The sequence below is a fragment of the Vombatus ursinus genome, unplaced genomic scaffold, assembly GCF_900497805.2.
Source record: "Vombatus ursinus unplaced genomic scaffold, bare-nosed wombat genome assembly UNPS02014810.1, whole genome shotgun sequence".
Classification (NCBI taxonomy): domain Eukaryota; kingdom Metazoa; phylum Chordata; class Mammalia; order Diprotodontia; family Vombatidae; genus Vombatus; species Vombatus ursinus.
In genome coordinates, this window is record NW_020954588.1 from 14,005,740 (window position 1) to 14,027,464 (window position 21,725).

Below are 21,725 nucleotides of genomic sequence, written 5' to 3' on the forward strand. Positions count from 1 at the left end.
GAGAGAGAGAGAGAGAGAGAGAGAGAGAGGAAGAGGGAAAGAAAGTCAGAGAGATAGAACCAGAGAGACACAGACATATAACAAGAGAAGAGAGAAAGAGGGAAAGAGAAAGAGAGAGAGAGAGATCAAGACAGAGAGGGAAAGAGAGAGAAGAGAGTTAGAGAGGCAGAGACAGGCAAAGAAAGAGGGAAAGAGAGAGAGAGAGAATAAGAGAGAGGAGGAAAGAGAAGGGAAGAAGAGAGAGAAGAGAAAGAAGGAAAGAGAAAGAAAAAGATAGAGAAAAGATAGAGACAGTGAAGAGGGAGACAGACAGAGAGGCAGAAAGAGGCAGAGAAGGGGGAGATAGACAGAGGAAAGAAGAGATAAAAAGAAAGATGGGGAGGGGGGAAGGGAAAGAGAGGGAGGGAGAGAGAGAGAAAAAGTGACAGAGAGGAAATGACAAAGGAAAAGAGAAAGGGGAAAAAAGAGAGAGGGAGGGGGGAGGAGAGATGAAGGGAGGGAGACAGAGGTAAAGAGAGAAACAGAGCACGGGAAAGAGACAGATCAGGGGGAAGAGTGGATAAAGACAAAGAGAAAGAGAGAGGGTGAGAAATGAAGGGGAAAGAGAGAAAGGGGGAGGGACAGAGAGAGAAAGGGAAGAAGAGACAGAAAGAGGGAGAGAAAAATAGAGAGACACAGAGATATAAACAGAGATAGACAGAAAGAGAGACAGAGACCAAGAAGAAGAAAGAGAGAGAGGGGGGAGGGAGACAGAGACAGACAGAGAGGGAGGAGAAACAGAGAAGGGGGAGAGAGAGAAACAGAGAGACGATCAGGCTAATGTATTTCTTCTACAAAATGCACTTTCACTATATATTTAGCCACACATGCTCCAGACTCTGAAATGCAACTTGACTTCCATTAAATAACCCAAATTGAAATTTCAAAGGTATTTCCTAAGGAAACAAGACCAAAATAGCCTGCCACCAAAAAAAAGCGTCATCTATGCAAATATATCTCCTTTTAGTGTCTATTTGGTTTATTTGGAGACCCTGATTCATTTTTCATCCCATTTATTGAATATTGTCACTTGTTTCTACATTCACTGGAGGAAGCACAAGGTCACCACCTAATTTTATTTAGATTATTAAATAGGTCCTTAGTCCTCAATGTAATTTCCAGATGGATACACTTTGGGGCACTAGAAAGATTTTTAAAAACCCTAAATATAATATTTCTTATCCTAATTGACTTCTGTTCCTAAAAGGCATGCTAAAATGTTCTGTTTTCTTGGTCTCTTATTATTAAATGTAATTATCTAAAGTACAATATCAAAATATCAAAAGGTTTCATTTCATTTATGAAAAAGTCTGTGTTATCTTCAGTACTACGAATCTTATTGTTACCATATCCATTTGTGGATGTAAGAACTTTCTAGAGTTAAAGGGCTATACCAGCACTAATCATCATCATCAATGATATATTCTATAGTAAATATTTCCTTAAAAACATCATTCCCATTCACATTTTCCCACTATTAAATATTCAGTCAAGACATTGTCCCAAATTTTGAAAATTCATGATGTGAAGACAGTAGCCTATTTACCAAATGACATGGATTGCCAGTCGATAGGAAAATGACTCTTTTTAACAGATAATTTTGTAAGATCATGGATCTAAAACTGTAAAGAATGTCAGAGCCTCCTTACTCCAAACCTGTCATTGGACAGATGAGGAATTTGGGCCCAGGTCACACAGGTAATAAATGTCAGAACCCAAGTCATCTGACTCTATGCCACTAATATAAATATAAAGGAGATTTCTTTTTCCCCTTGGCCCTATGAGACAGGAGGCATGGAGGCACCAGGAAATGTCCATGGCCTCAGCTGAGATTGACTTGAAGGTTTACTTCTGACTTCCCTGGCTTCCTTTGAGTCCCAACTAAAATCCCACCTTCTACAGGAAGCCTTCCCCCAACCATCTTAATTCCTGTGCTTTCCCTCTGTTAATTATTTCTTGTTTATCCTGTAGATAGCTTACTTTGTATATACCTGTTTGTATGTTTTCTCCCCCTTTAGATTATAAGCTCCTTGAGGGCAGGAACTGTCTTTTGTCTCTTTTTGTATCTCTAGTGCTTAGCACATTACCTGACACATAGCAGGCACTTAATAAATGTTTATTGATTGATTGATTGAATAGGGGCCTGGTGTTGAGAAAATTAGGATGGGATGGGATGGATGGGTCATGAAAAATACGTACTCAGTCTATGAGGAGTCATAAGTGAGGGTGAGAAAGCAAGCAGGGGCCAATTGTAAGCTTAGAAAGAAACAGGGGGCTAGTAGCAAGAGAGGCATCCACATACTAGGAGGAAGCTGTCAAAGATGAGGAGGCGGGAGGATCTAAGAGAGTATGTGGCATCAACAGCATATCCCTATTTCTACTCTCAAGTTATGGCTTAATTGGCGTATATTTTTTCCAATTTTTCAAATATTTTTATTTAAAATTTTGAGTTCCAAATTCTGTCCCTCCCCCCTCCCTGAGATGGTAAGCAATCAGATATAGTCTCTACATGTGCAATCATGTAAAACATTTCCATATTAGTCATTTTGTACAAGAAGACTCAAATAAAAGAAAAAATGAAAGAAAATGAAAATAACATACTTCAGTCTATATTCAATCGATATCAGTTCTTTCTCTATGCTTCATCATGAGTCCTTTGGATTGTCTTGGATCATTGTATTGCTAAGAATAGCTAAGTCATTCACAGTTCTTCATTGAACAATATTACTGTTACTGTGTACAACATTCTTCTGGTTCTGTTCACTATGCATCAGTTCATGTAAGTCTTTCCAGTTTTTTCTGACATCATCCTGTTTGTCATATGTCACAAGCTCTCTTCTCACCACCCTTCCCTCTCACTCCTCCCAACACCACCACCACCACCACTACATTTCTTGCTTTCCTGAATCAATAGTTCCTCCCAGAGGGCCTCTGATAACAAACTACCTTAGAAATGTGACATCAGAGCAACATTATCACAATTAAATCTGGATTCCTCATGGATGATATAAATATATTGGCCTTCAAAGAACACTCAAAGAAATGGGTAGATGTGTGAATTTGATGTTTGTGGGCAAGAATCTCTCTCATTCAGTAAGTATCAACATTTATGTTGATTAGATTCAATTCAATAAGCATTTATTAAGTGGAAAATTATATGCCAGGCATAGATACAAAGAAGAAAAGTGCCCTTTAAGAGCTTATATTCTTCCTTAGCTACATAGCTAAGGGAATGTGAAATAGAACCTTTTCTAGCAGGTATCTTCAGAGGAGGATTTTTCCAGGTTGAGGCAGTGGGCTGAAATCCCACTCCTCAGCATTTTCTCTGTACCTCAGTGGGGTCTTTGGAGAAAGTCGGTAACTGTGCCTATACTAGAAAAGAAGACAGAGTCTCAAGGTGGTGGCTTGGGTCACATGAGCTGTGGTTGAAAGCCTACTCTGGAAATGTTTCATCCTGCTGTAGTGGATAGAGAGCTGTCCAGGAAGCCAGGAAGACCTGAGTTTACGTCCTGTCTGTGAGGAACGACATTCATGGCATGTAGCATAAAGCACCATTCCATTCAATTCCCAGGTACAGTACAATCTCTACCAAGACAGAAATCTCTTTTTGCTTGAAATCTGTCTCCTCTCTTTTCAGTCTCCCAGATGTAGCACAAAGACAGGAAAGAAAACCAAGTGAGAGTACAATGTCCTCCTGTTTCCCCATGAAATAGAAGCTATATTCAGACAGGGACAATTTCCAAACGTAATAGGGATGGCTCCAGCGTCCCTTGTCCTCGTGAGTACCCAAAAACAATACTGATCTTTCCTAACTTGGCCACTCCAAATCAGTCTGCTTTTATGGGCATACCCAATCTTCTGGGTTATGGCTACCTGTGCAGTTTCATTTCTCAGAACCAGAACAGAACTAAAACATAAGAATGGTAGTAAGAGAAAAGTACATGCCTCCTTATGTGAATTTCAATTTGAGGAGGGTTCCACCCATGGTTTGTACGCCATTTTACATCCAGTAGTTATATTAGAAGCCTCTATCACATTTTATCACGGTGTCCTGAAACCCTCCCAAACATTTTTCCCAAGGTTTTTTGTTGTTGCTGTCGTTGTTCAGTTGTTTTAATTGTGTCCAATTCTTTGTGACCCAATTTGGGGTTTTCTTGGCAAAGACACTAGAGTAGTTTGCCATTTCCCTCTCCAATTCATTTTACAGGTGAAGAAACTGAGGCAAATAGAGTAAGTGATTTGCCAAGGGTCCCACAGCTAGTCTGAGGCCAAATTTGAACTCAGGAAGATGAATTTTCCTGACTCCAGGCACAGAACTCTATCCACTGAGCCACCTAGCTTCCCTTTCCTTAAGATTCATTGTCCATTAAGTAAAATGACTCCTCTAAATTAACATTAGTGCAGCCAACTGATGACAGAGCACATGCGGCTTCCACTATATATTGGCACTCTTATCAGTACATCTTTTCTTCCTAAGGATTTCTTTAGCATAAATTGGTCAGTCAGAGCTAAATTACTGCTGACCAGAAAAAGGAGTGATGGCGTGGAGACATTTGCCAGGAAAGACCCTAAGTGACCCACAAAGCCAGAAAGAAGTAGAAGGAAGCATGTGGAGGAACGGCTGCGGTCTGTGCTGCCTCTAGGGTCTGATCCGAGGACAGTGGTTTCCCCTTTGGCAAATAAACACACTGAAAATTTTGAGCCCATTTAAGGATCCTGAGGTCCCTCACCCCAGATCCTAGGCAGACAGGCACATGCCTTTCCCAAAGAGGAAAGTCTCACATACAAGGAGAGAGGAAGGGAATAAAAATTTATATAGTACCTACTATGTACCAGGCAGTGTGCTAAGTGCCTTCCTTTTTTTTTTTTTTTACAGTTTCCTCACTTGATTTAATGTATAAAAACCATGAGATAAAAATTCAAATGAACTTCTTCCATAATGTGACCGAGGCAACCTAGGTAATGTGTGTCAAAGAGAATAGTACATTTTTGGTCTTTCTTCTCTTCTTCAATACTATTATATCTCATGATTAGGATGTCTAACCATTTTTCTATAATGAATCATAATAATGTCTTGGAAATTTCAGCGGCGTATAGGTGACTGTCAGAATATCCTTCAATGGAGTTTTTTGGAAACTACTGTGCATTTGCCTGTCACAGAATCCATTACAACAGGACAGATCTCAGCCCTGCCTGAGTCAGTGAGCTTTCTGAAGGTGATAATTTTGTCATAAAAACGTGCTCTCACAAGAACTTAGCATAAAAGGTCTCCGTCCAGAAAGTAGGCATCGAAATGGAGACATTATCATTCAAGCTGCTTTTTTGCGCACTTATCATTCAATCATAAGCCCTAAGTTCACTGGTGTCAAGAGAGGTTCAGCCAGAAAAAAAATGTAAAACAATTTCTGAAATACGCTAAGAAAATCTGACACCTTAACATGTTCCAAACGAACCATTATTGGTGCTGGATCTTTAGAGTGCACCAAGGATACCTCTCCCATTGAAGTGATAAGCTTTGCAAATGATTTATTCATCAAACCAAAGAGACAAATTATAAAAGAAAGATTTGCAAGGTATTCACAGCAAACAACAAGCCCTAATACAACTTATTATTAGAAAGCTTTACCTTGCACGGTCTCCCATATCCTATGTCCCCCACCCAAAAGCCTGCCTCACAGAGCTTGAGTTGTTAGCTAGAGGCTGGATGACCCATGGCTCATCAGGTATGTTACAGTAGAGATTCCTGCATGGTTAGAGGTGGCACTAGAGAGATGCTGAGGTCCTTTCAGCTTCTAAAAATCTATGATTTTGTGAGCTGAGGATTTCAGTGAAGGCAAATGAAAACAATAGAAAAAATATTAGGTAAAAACTGGATTTTAAAGCAGCTGGGAATAGGGAAAAGAGGAAAATGCAGGAAAAGTACTGAGGCTTGAGAACTGCAATTACTGTAATCATACCTTCTGTGGTTCAGAGGAATGCATTGTCTATCACATTTGTGGGTTTCAAGACCGTTTCTGATATCAATTCCTGAAACTGACTATGTTTAACATCATATTGACCAGAGAGAAAAAAATTAAATAACAGAAATGCAGCAAGTGAGCCCTTAATGTGACTTTCTGTTGTCTTATCTAGAAATAGAGGTCACTCCATAATTTTTTTAAAGTATTGTCTGTGGCTAAAAGATTGCTATTGATTATTCAGGGTAAGAAATGCATTCCCAAGAATGATTTTTTTTCTTGACTGCCTGGAGAATGACCCAGAGAGGAAGACATCTGAAATCTCACTGGTGACTTGTTCCCCCTTTATTGAGTTAGCAGCCCTGATCACCATTGAATGGTCTCTAGAGACACTCTGCTCACCCCGACCCTCTTTGTCTAGTGCAAAAGAACTTGGTTTTCCCTTACCTCACACATGGGAGGCAGAATTTTTCAAGAGGAATTTAACATAGCAGTATTGTGGGAGAAGCACTGCAATTTCCCATTGAACTTGGAATCCAAGTTCAAATCTCAGCTTTGCCCTTATTCTATCTATGACTTTGGGCACACCTTTCAGACTTCAGTTCCCTCATCCATAAAATGAGGGAGTTTGACTGCAATATAGTAGATGATATCTGAGGTCTCTTTGACCTAAGATCTATGTCCAATTTCAAGGGTAGGAAGTTGATTGAGTCAATCAATCAATCACCCCACCTCCATTTGCCCCACATACCTTTTATCAAGTGAGAACATATCTTGATTGATTATTCAATCAGAGATGTGAACTAGGTGTAAACAAGGTTTTGGACATCAGCATGGAATGGTTCTTTGTGCTGCATGCAGTGAATCCTTATTCCTCATAGGCAGGACCCAAACTCAAGTCTACCTGACTCCCAAACCAGCTCTCTATCCACTACAATAGGATAAAAATTTTTCAGAGTAGGCTTTCAACCATACCTTTTGTGGCCCAAGCCACTATCCTGGGCCACTGTCTTGTCTTCTAGTACAGACACAGCTACAGACTTTCTCAAAAGTCCCTGTGGACTCCTCAGCCCACTGCCTCCACCTGGAAAAATCCTCCTCTGAAGACAACTGCTAAAAAAAAGACTCTTTCCATTGTTTGCCTTCTTAATGGGTGGGGGAGGGGCAGGAGGGAGGAAGAGAATTTGGAACTGAAAAATGAAAATGTAAAAAGAAAAAAGTCCTAACTTGCCTCTCTCCACCTATCTTTCTAAAACTCTTTCAAAATATGGCTCTCAGTCAATTAGGAATCATGTCTCCCTCTACATATGCAGCACTCAGATCATAAGACAGTCCTTTGTGCAACTGCCCAAACTACCTGAGCAGAAAAGGATATTAGATCAAAAAGACAATCCAGGAATCTACCTGAACCAAGATCAAACTTATAAATTTTCTATGTCGCTGTTGTTGTTCAGTCATTTAGTCATGCCCAACTCCATGACCCCATAGATGCCAAGCTCTTCTATCCTCCACCATCTCCCAAAATCTGTCGAAGCTCATGTTCATTGCTTCTGTGACACTATCTATCCATCTCATCCTCTGCCTTCCCCTTCTCCTTTTGCCTTCAATCTTTTCCAACCTCAGAGTCTTTTCCAATAAGTCCTGTCTTCTTGTTATGTGGACAAAGTATTTAAGCTTCAGCTTTGGTATTTGACTTTCCAGTGAATAGCTTGAATTAATTTCTTTAAGTATTGACTGATTTGATCTCCTTGTTGTATAAGGGACTCTCAAAAGTCTTCTTCAGAACCACAATTCTAAAGCATTGATTCTACAGCACTCAGCTTTCCTTATAGTCCACTTCCCACAGCCATACATTTCTACTTGAAAAACCATAACTTTGACTATACAGACCTTTGTTGGTAGGCTTATGTCTCTGCATTTTAGTACATTGTCCAGATTTGCCATAGCTTTCCTTCCAAGGAGCAAGTGTCTTTTAATTTCCTGGCTACAGTCACCATCTGCATTGATCTTTGAACCCAAGAATAGTGGACACTGTTTCTGTTTCTTCTCTGTCTGTTTGCCAGAAAGTGATGGAACCAATTGCCATGATCTTAGTTTTCATGATGTTGAGCTTCAAGACAGTTTTTACATTCTCCTCTTCCAACCTTATCAAGAGGTTTCTTAATTCTTTTTCACTTTCAGAGTGGTATCATCTGCATATCTGAGATTGTTGCTATTTCTCCTAGTCACTTTAATTTCAGCCTTTGATTTCTCCAGTCTGGCATTTCACATGATGTACTCTGCATATAAGTTAAATAAATGAGCTGACAATATACAGCCTTGTGTACTCTTTTCCTAATCTTAAACCAATCGGTTTTTCCATTTTGGGTTCTAACTGTTGCTTCTTGACCCTCGTACAGGTTGCTTAAGAGACAAGACGATCTGGTACTCCCATCTCTTTGAGAACTTGCCACATTTGGTTGTGATCCACACAGTCAAAGGTTTTATTGCAGTCAATGAAGCAGAAGTAGATTTTTTTTATGGAACTCCCTTGCTTTCTCTATAGTGCAGTGAATGTTGGCAATTTGGTCTCTAGTTCCTCTGCCTCTTCAAAAACCATCCTGTACTTCTGGTAATACTCAGTTCACACATCACTGAAGCTTAACTTGCAGAATCTTAAGCATAACCTCATTGGTGTGTGAAATGAATGCAATTGTTCAGTAATGTGAACATTCCTTGGTATTACATTGGCATCTTTAGGATGGGGACATGAACCGATCTTTTCCAATCCAGTGGCCACTGTTGAATTTTCCAAATTTGCTGTCAGATTGAGTAAAGCACTTTAACAGCATCAACTTTTAGAGTTTTAAATAACTCAGATGATAAAATCCTTCCGCAGCCGGCTAATTGTGTTACTTTTGGAATGTAAACGTTCACAAAAATAAAATTGGATTTGTTTCTGCCTGTTGTATAAATTAGTTCACCCTATCACTCCCTAAGTACATCAATTAGAACCTATCCATCTGTTCCATCTAAATGTCTTGAAAGACCGAAAGCCTGGTATAGGGAAAGAACTCTAGATGTGTAGTCAGCAGAGACCTGAGCTCAAGACCCACGTCTAACACTTTACTAGCTGTGTGACCACAGACAAGTCCCTTACCCAGTTTCCTCGTCTACAAAATGGGAGGAATATTTGTATTACCTACCTCACTGGACTGAGGATCAGTGAGATTATGTATATAATTAAGCTTAAAGCTCTCTGTAATGACAGCTATTGTCATTATTAACTATTGGAAGACATCCTGGTGATTGAAAGATATTTTACTGTCAATCAGCATTAAAAATAAGCTAGCCAACTTACTAGAAGCATTCAAATGTCAAATGAGAGCATGGGGACCAGCCTGAGTCTGTAAGGTTGGAATGAATTGGGACACATATATGAAATAGGCAATTAAATGGGTAGTTGTCTAGAAAACATAAATTCTTCATTTATTAAGGACACCAGACAAGTTAGACTTCCTGGCTGTTGGTTTTTAACTTCTTCTGTTTCATAAACTTCATTCTTTACCTTGTTCTGAGAGAGGGTATGTCTGTATGTGAACTAATGCTACTTACTGTTTTCAGGGACAAGAGTTAAGACTGTCAAGTACTATCTCCCTGTTTTGTAGGGATATGACTTTAAAGCCTTCAGCTCGGATTTTAGTATCTTCAAGAACAATTGTAATGTCTGTGGCGTGCACTGTTTCTCAAAAAAAAAGACAAATGTAATAAAATGAAAGATTTTGAAAACAAAAAAAAGAATAATAACTCAGATGGAATTCCATCACCTCCACTATCCTTTTTGTTAGCAATGCTTCCTAAGGCCCACTTGAGTGAATTCTCCAGAATGTCTGGCTCTAGATCAGTAGCCACACCATCATGGTTATCAGTGACAGTAAAACCTTTCTTGTATAATTCTTCTGTATATTCTTGCTACCTCTTCTAAATCTCTTCTACTTCTGCTAAGCCTCTATGATTTTTGTCTTTTATCATGCCCATTTTTGCAGGAAATGTTCCTTTGATATCTCTAATTTTCTTGAAGAGATCTCTTGTCTTTCCCATTCTGTTATTTTCTTCTATTTCTTTGTATTGCTCATTTAAGAAAACCTTATCTCTCCTTCTTGTTCTTTGGGATTCTGAATTCAGTTAGGTACTCTTTCCCTTTCCTTCTTTCCTCAGTTATTTATAAAACCTTATCAGATAGCCATTTTTCTTTTTTGCTCTTCTTTTTCTTCAGAATGTTTTTGTTGCTGCAACCTATACAATATTGTGAACCTCTGTCCATAGTTCTTCAGACACTCTATCATATCTAATCCCTTAAATCTTTTCATCACTTTCACATTTTACTCATGAGATGTTATTTAAGTCATACGTATATGATCTAATGGTTTTCTGTGCTTTGTACAATTTAAATATAAATTTTGCAAAAAGAAGCTCAAGATCTAAACCACAGTCAGCCCCAGGTCTTGTTTTAACTGACTATAAAAAGCTTATCCACCTTTGGCTACAAAGTATATAACCAATCTGTTTTCAATATTGACCATCTGGTGATGTCCATTGTAGAGTTACCTTTTGGCTTATTGAAAAAGAGTGTTTGCATATACAAAAATATTTATAGCAGATCTTTTGTGGTGGCAAAGAATTGGAATTTGAGGGGATGGCAATCAGTAGGGGAATGGCTGAAAAAGTTGTGGTATATAAATGTAATGGAATACTATTGTGCTCTAAGAAATGATGAGCAGGCAGATTTCAGAAAAACCTCGAAAGACTTACATCAACGGATGCTGAGTGAATTGAGCAGAACCAGGAGAACATTGTACATAGTAACAGTAACATTGTGCAATGATCAGCTTTAATAGACTTAGCACTCCTCAGCAATACAATGATTTAAGGCAATTCCAAAAGACTAATGATGGAAAATACTTTTTATATCCACTTTGTAAACCTTAAAGCACCATATAAATGGTAGCTATTATTGTTACTACTGAAAGTCAATCAGCCAACAAGCATTTAATAAGCAACTACTATGTACCTAGCAAAGTCCTTTGATGCCTTGTCAAAGAGTGTGACTCTGGACTCTTAAAGGATCTGCCAATAGAACACAAACTTTCACAGGTCCCATCAGAATTATAGAATCCCAGGATTTTAGAGCTAAAAGGAACTCAGCAGCCATCTAGCCCAACACATACTGGGAAAACGATCCCAACTACAAGACGGTTGTGAAATAGCCACTTAGCCTTTGCAGAGACGGCAATGAAAGAAATCCATCTGCATCTGCCATGACTCTTTCGTACAACTCTGATTGCGAGGAAGGTTTTCCCGGACATCAGTTCTAAATTTGCTTCTGAATCTTCTAACCATTACTCTCAGCTCCTCCATCTGGGGCCAAACCAAAACATACCTAATCCCTTTCTACTTGCCCGCCACGTGACACAAGAGAGAACACTTTGAGTCTAGATCCATTAGTCATGGGCTATGTCCTTGTCATCTGAGAAACAGCCTAGACAAATTCAAAGAGCCTCCACTAAGGGAAAGTTAGACACAGAGAAATGGACTTTTTAACCTCAACAATAAACACAGTGGGTCCACCCAAGGCAGCTGGATAGAGTATTGGGCCTAGAGTCAAAAAGACCTGAGTCTTCAGACACTTACTAGCTGTGTGACTCTGGGCAAGTCACTTAAACTTCTGTGGACTGCAGTTTCCTCAACTGTAAAATAACATCAACCTCCTAGGATTGTTGCAAGGATCAAAAGAGATAATATTTGTAAAATGCTTGGAATAGTTCCTGGCACACAGTAGGTGCTTAATGAATTCTTATTTCCTTCCTTCTTTCGCTCCTGAGGCTTAAAGTTGTTTAGACATGTATCCCAGGAGGCAGGCCTCACACTAATGAAATCACAAATCCTTGAAATAAGTACCAAATGAGAAACCAAAAATACTTTCTAAACTAAATCTAAACTAGACTAATTCATTTTCATCTGGTTCTAGTCCCTGGGTTGGGCATTAAACTGAGGGTAAAAAAATGAAATAAAAATAAAAATAAACAAGAAAAAGACAGTTTGATGAGCTTTCCTTGTGGTTAGCATGAATTTTGTATTTTAAATGTAATTCAACAGGCATTTAAGTGTAGTGCTCGACATCAGCGTCTCAGCACCGATAGCTTATCAAAAGCACTCAGCAAATGCTGAAAATACAGCAATAAAAACTTATTCCAGGCTGAAACTAGAAATACAAAGTTAGAAGTGATGAAGTCATTATCATCTTCTAGATTAAAAACACTTAGTCTCAATAACAACTCATACTCAGCACAGAGTAACAGCTTCAGTCTATCAGAGTAAATATTTTATGTGCCAAAATATGTTGAATACACAAGCTGTACCAAATTATGTGTTTAATTAGATGCATTTCATCAGATGCCTTTATACTTGGGGGAAGTGCTCAATGTGGCATTTTTTCCATCTATTCTTTAGAAAATGATCAGATTATTCACTGAAAACACGATATTTAGAAAACAAGATGTCGCTTCTGTCTTCAAAATCCACCAGTTCAAATCTCAGCATTTTACTCTTAATCTTCCTTTTCAACACAATGCATACAAAGAAGATCTCACTCCGTATAAATTGGAAAGAAACAGTATAGTTGCAGGTGTCACAATTTGAAAGGCACAAATCCTTGGCTACGAATCTCAGCAAAGGTTCTTGGCACATTTTTCCAAAGATTTGGAAGTCTTGAAAGACTTTCCAAAGTCTTCCAGTGAATAAAGTAAAATGGGACCTGTAGGAGAAATGGTTTCAAGCCTTAATCTTGGAGAAGAAATGATGAGATGTACTTTCTTCTTCTCTATAGAGAGGCGAGGCGGGTGACAGTTGTACACACAGTCGTGTGTGGTCTTTTAGTCCATTAGTTTTGCCTTGCTCCTGTCTTTGTCAGAAGGGAGATATTGAGGAGAGGGCACATAACAGAAAATAAGTGTGGTATAAAGGACAAAATTTGATAAGACTTTTATAAAGTGAGAAAACTGATCTACTCACTATCCTCTGAAGACAACCCACCCAATATGAACTCTACACCTTTGATCATATAACTCCCTCATATAGAATTGTCCAATTGCTAACTCTGCCACTCAAATCCTACCTTTTCCTCAAGGTCCAGCTCAAATCCCACTTTCTTCAAAAAGTCTTCCCCAGGGCTGCTACAGCCTACCCTGGCTTTTCCACTCGTAGAACTGCTACTTCCCACCTTGTACCCCTTATTTAATGAGGCAGCGAGGTGGTGCAATGGCTAGAGCCGTGGACCTGATTTTAAATCCAACCTCAGACACTAACTAGGAGCATGAACCTGGGCAAGTCACTTAACCTCTATCTGCCTCAAATTCCTCATCTGTATAATAGGGATAATAATAAGACTTAATTCCTAGGCCTGTTGTGAGGATCAAATGAGATAATATTTGTAAAGCACTTTACAGACTACAAAGCACCATAGAAATGTGAACTTTTATTATTAATCATAATAGTAATATTCACCTAGTACCTTATGTTCTTTCTTAACTGTTTGATTATAGTCTTGTCCTCTCCCCCTAAAGTCCCTCGTAAGTTCCTAGAGGGTAGAGCCTATGTCTTAGACTTTGTAACCCCAACTCACCTATTGCCCTTCTCCTCCACACCTAGCACAAGATTGTGTGTTCTATTTTAGAAGTTCATATGGAAACCAATAGATGATTCCAGGAAAGGTCTGGAATTCTGCCTGTCAGGGTGTTTCTAGCCAAAACAATGTGAACAAAAGTTCACAGTCATAGTTTTTCGGGGAGATGGGGAGAAGAGGTGGGAGCAGGTACACAGGTCCCCTTCAGTGGGGTTGCCAGGATCTGGTCCTCAGTTTTTTAGGCTTTGATATTCATTTCGTCTGTTCACTCAAGCTCTAAAAAATTGCCAACTCCCTAAAGGAGATGCTAACCAAACTCAGAGGAGACTCATGTAAATTAAAATGCTGATTAATACATTTATAGCAAAGGAATAGTTTCCCAGTGCCTAGAATACATGTGTGCTATGCAATGAAGCTTCTTTGTGCCATTAGGTTATTGCAGCTTCCAAGAGAAGCAATCAACAGTGTCAAATCTTACAGAGACGTCAAGAAAGCTAAGGGTGGAGAAGGAAGGGAAGGGAAAACATATTTCTTTAGAACTTCTTATGTGCCAGACACTGTGCTAAACACTTTATACATATCTCATTTAATCTTCATTTAATACAACAACTAGCTTTTTCCTGATTGCCCCCATTCTGTGTCATAGAACGCCTAGATTCTTTCAAAGCTTTGCTCAAATGCTGCCTCCTACGGGAAGCTTATCTGGATTCCCCCCCGCCCCGCCATATGCTGGTAGAGTCTAGGTTTTCTAATTCTAAATTTTAAAAAACCCAAAGGTCAAAATTATTATTATGCTCCTTTTACAGTTGGAGAAACTGAGGCAGACAGAGATTAAGTAACTTGCCCAGACTTACACAGCTAGGAAGTGTCTGAGGCTGAATTTGAACTCAGGTCTTCCTGACTCCAGGTTCAATGTTTTATCCACTGTACTATCTAACCAATAAAAAATTTTTAAAGAAACCAATGGTCACTGGAAATAGCAATTTCAGTTGGAAATAGTTAGCAGAAGGTTTGGGGGGAAAAAAAGAAAGAAGAGGAAATAGAGGTGCATCAGTGCCTGAGGAGTTGGCTTTCTCAAGGAATTTAGGCGTGAAAGGAAGGGGCAATATCAGCTGATAGCTAGTGTGCATGGTAGGATCAAATGAGGGTATTTTAAGGATGGGGGATACATGGATAGGAATATTGCAGCCAACAGAGAAGGAATCAATAGACAGTGAAACACTGAAGATTAGAGAGAGAGTGAGGATGATAGTTTAGCAACTTGGTAGAGATGAAGGAAAGAAATGGGGTCAAAGGTGCATGTAAAAGTGGAGAAGGGCCACCTCTTCATCTAGATTAGAGGGAAGGAGAAGATATTTCCTCACAATATTATGATATAATTAACTGGGTCTTATAAACCATCTTAGTCTGGCTCCTTCATTTTAAAGATAAGGGAACAAAACTCCAGAGAGTTTGAATGACTAACTGAAAATCACACAGTCTGTTATGGGCAGATCAGAGAATGCCTTCAAATCTCCTGATTCTCAACCCAATGTTCTGTCCGCCATGTAATATTGTCAAGAGGCATCAGGCTGTCCAGAAGTCAATTCCAAGAATCTCCTATGGTCTTTATTTTGTATTTCTGATGTATTGTTTGATTATAAGTCCATTAGAATCCTCGTAAACTAGCACCATCTTAGATGAGCATTTCCTCATAACCCTACTCCTCATTCATTTAGAACTGGAAGGGACCTTAGAAATCTTTTACTCCTTTACACATGAGAAAAATGAGAGCCACAGAGATGAAGTGGCTTACCCATTGTCACAGAAGTAGATAGAAAAGCCAGGATTCAAACCAACTCTTTCCTCTACTTCACTTTGCCATGCTTTTCTCATCACCATATTGAGACGCCTTTGAATTCTGGGGGTTTATGCCACTGGCAGTCCAGGTTTGGCAGATCCCACCAAGCCGTAAAGATGTCAAACTCAGGACTGGTGATGTACTGCCATCCAAGGACTAATGTAGTAAAGTTCAGGAAGTCTCATCATCTTAAAATGATCAATTTGGGGGCCACATCAATTTCTGAAACTATGACATGGAGGAAGTGCTCACTTCAATGTCATGGATGTTTTGAAGTACTGTTTTTAGATTTCTTCTCCAACACACTCAACAAGTGACTTTGCTTGAAGACCTTTAATGAGAAGGAACTCATTAATTCCTAAAGCATCCCAAACATGTTTGAATTGTTCTAATTATTATGAAATATGAATTTGCCTCTACAAATTTATAAGGCAGCTAAATGGCCCAGTGCATGGACCTGTGGACCAGGAGTCAGTAACAACTCAGTTCAAATCCAACCTCAGACACTTACCAGCTATGTGACTCTGAACAAATTACTTAACTTCTGACTATTCCAATTTCTTCATCTGTAAAATGGGAATAATACTAGTACCTACTTCCCAAAACTATTGCAAGGATTAAGTGAGATGGTCCTCGAAAAGCATTTCATGAACCTTAGAGCACTATCTAGATGCTAGTTATTATTATTGCAACTCCCACTTCATGCTCCTAATTCTTCCTCTGGGGCCAAAAATAACAAATTTAATCCTTCTTCCACCATCACAGCCTTTCAAAGATTTGAAGACATCTATCATGTTCCTCCTGAGTATTCTCTTCTCCAGGCTACATATTCTCATTTCCTTCAATTTACACTCAAGCTTTTTCCTGATCTCCCCCATTCTGCCTCATAGAACCTCTAGATTCTTTCAAAGCTTTGCTCAAATGCTACCTCCTACAGGAAGCTTATCTGGATCCCCCCATATGCTGGCAGAGTCTAGATTTTCTAATTCTAAATTTTAGAAAACCCAAAGGTCAAAAACAGTTGGACTAAAGCATAACCTTGCATACAATATCCAAATTTTCTAAGGTTTCTGGAACTTTTTTACCGTGATGGGAGACTTTAACTAAGTAACCGTATGATGAAATGGAGGTGTGTGCTGGACTGCAACAATTTCTGTACTCCTCTGGCTGAGCCAGAAGGGAATAGCAGATGGGTTACAGCCCCCTGAAACCAAAAACAGGAAAAACAAGTAGAACTGAAACTTCATGGCAAAGCACAGATGGAGGCAGAGAGCACAAGAGCCAAGAGTGTGCATGGGCATGGGTATGGGCATGGACTGGGGACAGTCAGAAAGTCAGAGAGCTGACAGACTGAGCCACCAGCTATCAAGGGTGGAAATAGCTGAAGTCCAATCTACAGCAGGCATCTTTCCTCTTTCCCAGAGCCAAGCACTGGGAAAATTTCCACCTAGAGTTTAAATCCCAATCCTTACTTTCAACCCTTCACACTAGCCAGGAAGGGAAAGGAGATGGAAGGAAAGAGGCAATTCCAGCTGTAAGCCCTATCCCAGCCTTGTATTCTAATCATAGCTATATTGTCTTCCTCAATTAGAATGTCAGCTCACTAAAGTCAAGACTGTCCTGCTTTCTTTCATTTGCATACTCAGAACTTAGCACAGTGTCAGGCACATAATAAGAAATTATAAAAGCTTTATCATACATTCATTCTTTCATTTATAGTTTAAGCATTTATCTGCATACCTGATGCTGTGTATAAATTACTTGACTATTAACAATGATCTTGTCTAAGCCTATAAGTTCAAGGTATGAGATAAAGAGGAGTAACCAGCCCATGACAGAATAGATTCCTCTGGGAGATGAGGGATAAAGAGGAAGGACAAACCAATGAGAGTGCATTGACATTTTTGGTAATCTTTAATATATCCCACAACATACTCACTAGACCACTTTTGAATCCAGATAGTTACGGAGACAAGCCTAGGACCTAAGCGGGGCAGGGGAGAGGGTATGGTTTTAATGCAGTACATTTGTTACTGGTATAATACAATATACTTGTTACTGGCACCTCGCCTTCCCCGACATTACACACCTCTCCTGAATACTGTTACATCCCATTTTGTATGTGTGTACATATGTATATATATATATACACATACACATACACATATATATACATATATACATATATATGTTATATTGTATTTATGTATATATTTATACATATGCCTACATATACATATTTATAAAATATGAATACCTATATACATAAATGCATTAATGTATATTTTATTCATGTATACATATACAACATATTTCTATGTTGTTTTTCCACACTCATAGTCCTTCATTTTGGCAAAGGAGCAAGGGGATGTATCATCTCATATCTCTTCTTTTAGACCAAGTTTGATTGTTATAATTTAACAGCACTGAGTTTTGATTGTTTTATCACTGTTGTTCTTCTTTCCATTTACATTAGAGTCATAGGGCATATAGTTTTCCTGGTTATGCTTAGTTCCCTTTGTATAAGTTCATATAAGACTTTTCATTGTTTCATTAATCATGTACCATTTCTCATGGCACAGTAATATACCATTACATTAATGTACTATAATTTGTTTAACCATTCCACAAACAACAGGGATTTTAATAGAGAAAGAAAGGAAGGAAGGAAAGGGAAGGAAGGAGGGAAAGAAAGAAAGAAAGAAAGAAAGAAAGAAAGAAAGAAAGAAAGGAAGAAAGAAAGAAAGAAAGAAAGAAAGAAAGGAAGAAAGAAAGAAAGAAAGAAAGAAAGAAAGAAAGAAAGAAGGAAAGAAGGAAGGAAGGAAGGAAGGAAGGAAGGAAGGAAGGAAGGAAGGAAGGAAGGAAGGGGAAGGAAAGAAAGGGAAGGAAGGAAGAGATGAAGGAAGGAAAGAAGGAAGGAAGGAAGGGAAGGGAAGGAGGAAAGAAAAGAAATTCAGCACAACCAACCAATGAATCAACAAGGTATGAGAGTATTCCACCTCCATAGTTCCCCACCTCTACAATAAAGAGAGAGGAGCATGTTCTCAAATCTCAGTGAAGCTAAGCTTGACTATTATGAGCTATTGTGATCTAATTTTGGCATTTGATGACTTATTGGTTAGATGATAAACAGTATGGCTCATAAGAGATGTTTTAAGTTTAAATTTTGGTTCTTTATGCAAAAATTTCAAAAAAAATCCTTCTTCCTCTTTTTGAATTGATAATTTTTTAGAACTCCAGCAGAGGGACTCTTTTTTTTTTATTCTCTCTGTCTCTCTCTGTCTCTCTCTGTCTCTGTCTCTGTCTCTCCCTCTGTCTCTCTGTCTCTCTCTCTCTCTGTCTCTCTCTGTCTCTCTCTCTCTCTCTCTCTCTCTCTCTCTATCTATCTCTCTCACATAATCCTTGGACTGCTTGGGTGTTTATGCTCATAGATGATGCTGATAGGAACTGATGGGATGGGACATCTGTGGCAGGTCTAACTCTCAGAGTAATATAGAAAATACAAATGCTACCGTTGTTTCCCAGACCTTAATTCTCCATTGGTATTTGTTGCCAACTTCGAACACACTCTTTCTGCCAGTCTCCTGAAGCAAATACTGATTTAATTGTTTCCTTTTCACTCCCTGCCAACTCTTCATTTGACAGCATGCCACTGCTGAAGTAGCCATGTTGTCAGCAGCCAGTGCCTCTGATGCAGACCAGAGGTGAACAGAAACTTTGAAATGCACACACAGATGTCAAGAGAGACCTAGAAAGGTGAATATATAGCAGTAATTGGAATGCATGCCATCAAAATGAAGCGCTTCCCTTCTAATAGAGGGGAAAGAGTCAAGTGTCCCTTCTGAATCCCACTGCTTCCAAGGGTCCCAGGGGGGATTCAGTTGAATCCGACCACAGGACTGGGTCTAGTTTTGTTGGGTTTAAGAGAGGAAAGAAAAGGGAGCCAAAAGGGAAATAAAATAGGGAAGAGATGAAGGAGAAGGAACTTAACTATTTCATATGATTTTAGAATGAAAAAAAAGACAAAAGTAGAACTGAACAAAGGTGGTTTGAAAACAGAGGTATGCATTTTTTATAAGAACTGTGATTTCACTGGTCTAGAGAACTCCCAGTAAGAAAACACCCTCTACCAATGCAGATTGGTGTCTTCTCTAACTTTGGAACTGAATTTCTGCATCATTAGATTTGGGTCTCCTTGTCATCACATTCATTTTTGCTAGTTTATGATAAATATTCCCTTTGTCTCCTCATTTTAATCTTTGAAGGCTAAATACTCCTCACATGGGAGAGTAGAAGGAGTTTGAAAGGTGAGAAACTGGGGGCTTCTGACTTTGGCAGGTCTCTTGAGAAATGACTACTATCTTCCAACCGTATGTCATAGGATTCTAACTACTAAGCATCTAAATCCAACACCGGACCGTGAAATTTCTCCCAAAGCACGTTTTGTCATTTGCCTAAGAAAAAAGAAAACATTCAAACCAGAAAACAGTTACCAGTATTCTCAGAAAATAGTGATTGGGATTTTTTTTCCCTGGGCAAGTATTCAACAGCAATACACGTGTGTGGAGGTCAGATTTAATCTAGCAACCTAATTCAGAATTGCTCTTATGTTAATTGTGAAGAAACACTTTCCTGCTTCCAGCACAACTTGATTCTTGATGGATTGTATTTCTGAAATCCAGCCTAGCTAAGCTTGGAAAGGTTCATCCCCAGAAGGCTGGCTACCAGCTGATGGATTTTTCAATCACAGCAACTCAGGAAGACCATCTATTAAGGTATTGAGGACCCATAAAGGGAGAGCCTAGAATGATGAATTTACTGATCCTTGAGATTTTTAAGTATTGTATTAGAAAATGAAAACTATTTTTTATTCCACTAAATAAAAATAAAATGCTTAAAATATCATAAGGAACAACAGAAATATAGATTAGATCTATGATTTCATTGGTATAAAGAACTCCCAGGAGAGGAAATCCTATCCATGCAGGTTGGCACCTTCTTCAACTATAGACTTCAAGAGCTGCTTACAGCACAGAGAAAATAACTTACGTGCCCAGAGTCACCTAGCCAGTACATGTCAGAGCCAGAGCATGAATCTAAATCTTCCTGTTTGCCTCAGTTTCCTCAGCTGTAGAATGGGAATAATAGCACTTACCTCCTAGGGTTGTTATGAGGATCAACTGAGGCAATGTTTGTAAAGTATTTAGCATAGTTCGTGGCACATAGTAGGTGCTTTATGTGTTATCATCATCATCATCATCATCATCATCATTCCTGGTTTCCAGGCTAGCTCTCTATATGCTAGGTAATAATATAAACTATTACTTGGACCCCAAACATTCAGTTTAGTAGAATAATGAACTCAGTATAATAAAACATAAACCTACATGTTAAGAGGGCAAGAGAAATTAGACAATATCCCTGCTGATGAACTGTCAGCATCCATCTCAAAGTAACAAATCACTAATTTGTTCCATAAGTTATTCAATATACAGCTAACAAACATCTACCTTATACAAAACAGTTTGCTAGGTAGTTGAGAGAAGAAAAAATATTAAGACTAAGTCCTTGCGCTGCCCTTAAGGTTCTTATGATCTACTATTAATAATCTTATTACTAGTCTCCAAGGTCAATTTCCTCCATTTTTTTAAATGCACCATTATTTCTAAGAAGTAAATATTTTTGCTATATTAAAAATAATTGTCACTCACTTGCATATTTCTTCTAAATACTCACTGAAAAGTGATAAATCTGCATCTTTGCTCATAAGTATGGCTGACCTGAGGACACCAGTGACAAGACAACATAGCCCAGGAGCTCCTGCCATCTAGTGGCAAGTAGTCAAGCTATTTAAGACTAGGAATATTTTAAGTACCAGCAGGATGGACTTAAGTACTGCAGCAGTACATAGGAAAGCATTCTTGGCTCTTTTAATGTGTGGTAGATCATAACACATAGAACTTTAGAGTTAGAAGGGCCCTCTGATATAATGATGGGCTCCCAAGTACTATCTGGTCAATAAAGATTTCCCATCCTACAACAGTTATGAGGAGCCATTGTGGTACAGTAGAAAGGACTCCCTATAATCAGACGACTTGAGTTCAAATGCCAGCTCTACTACTCAGAACCTGTGAGACATTGGACAAATCACTTAACCTCTGTTTCCTTACCTATAAAATAAGAAAGTTAACTTGGTGATTTTTTAAATTCCTTCGAAACTCTATATCAA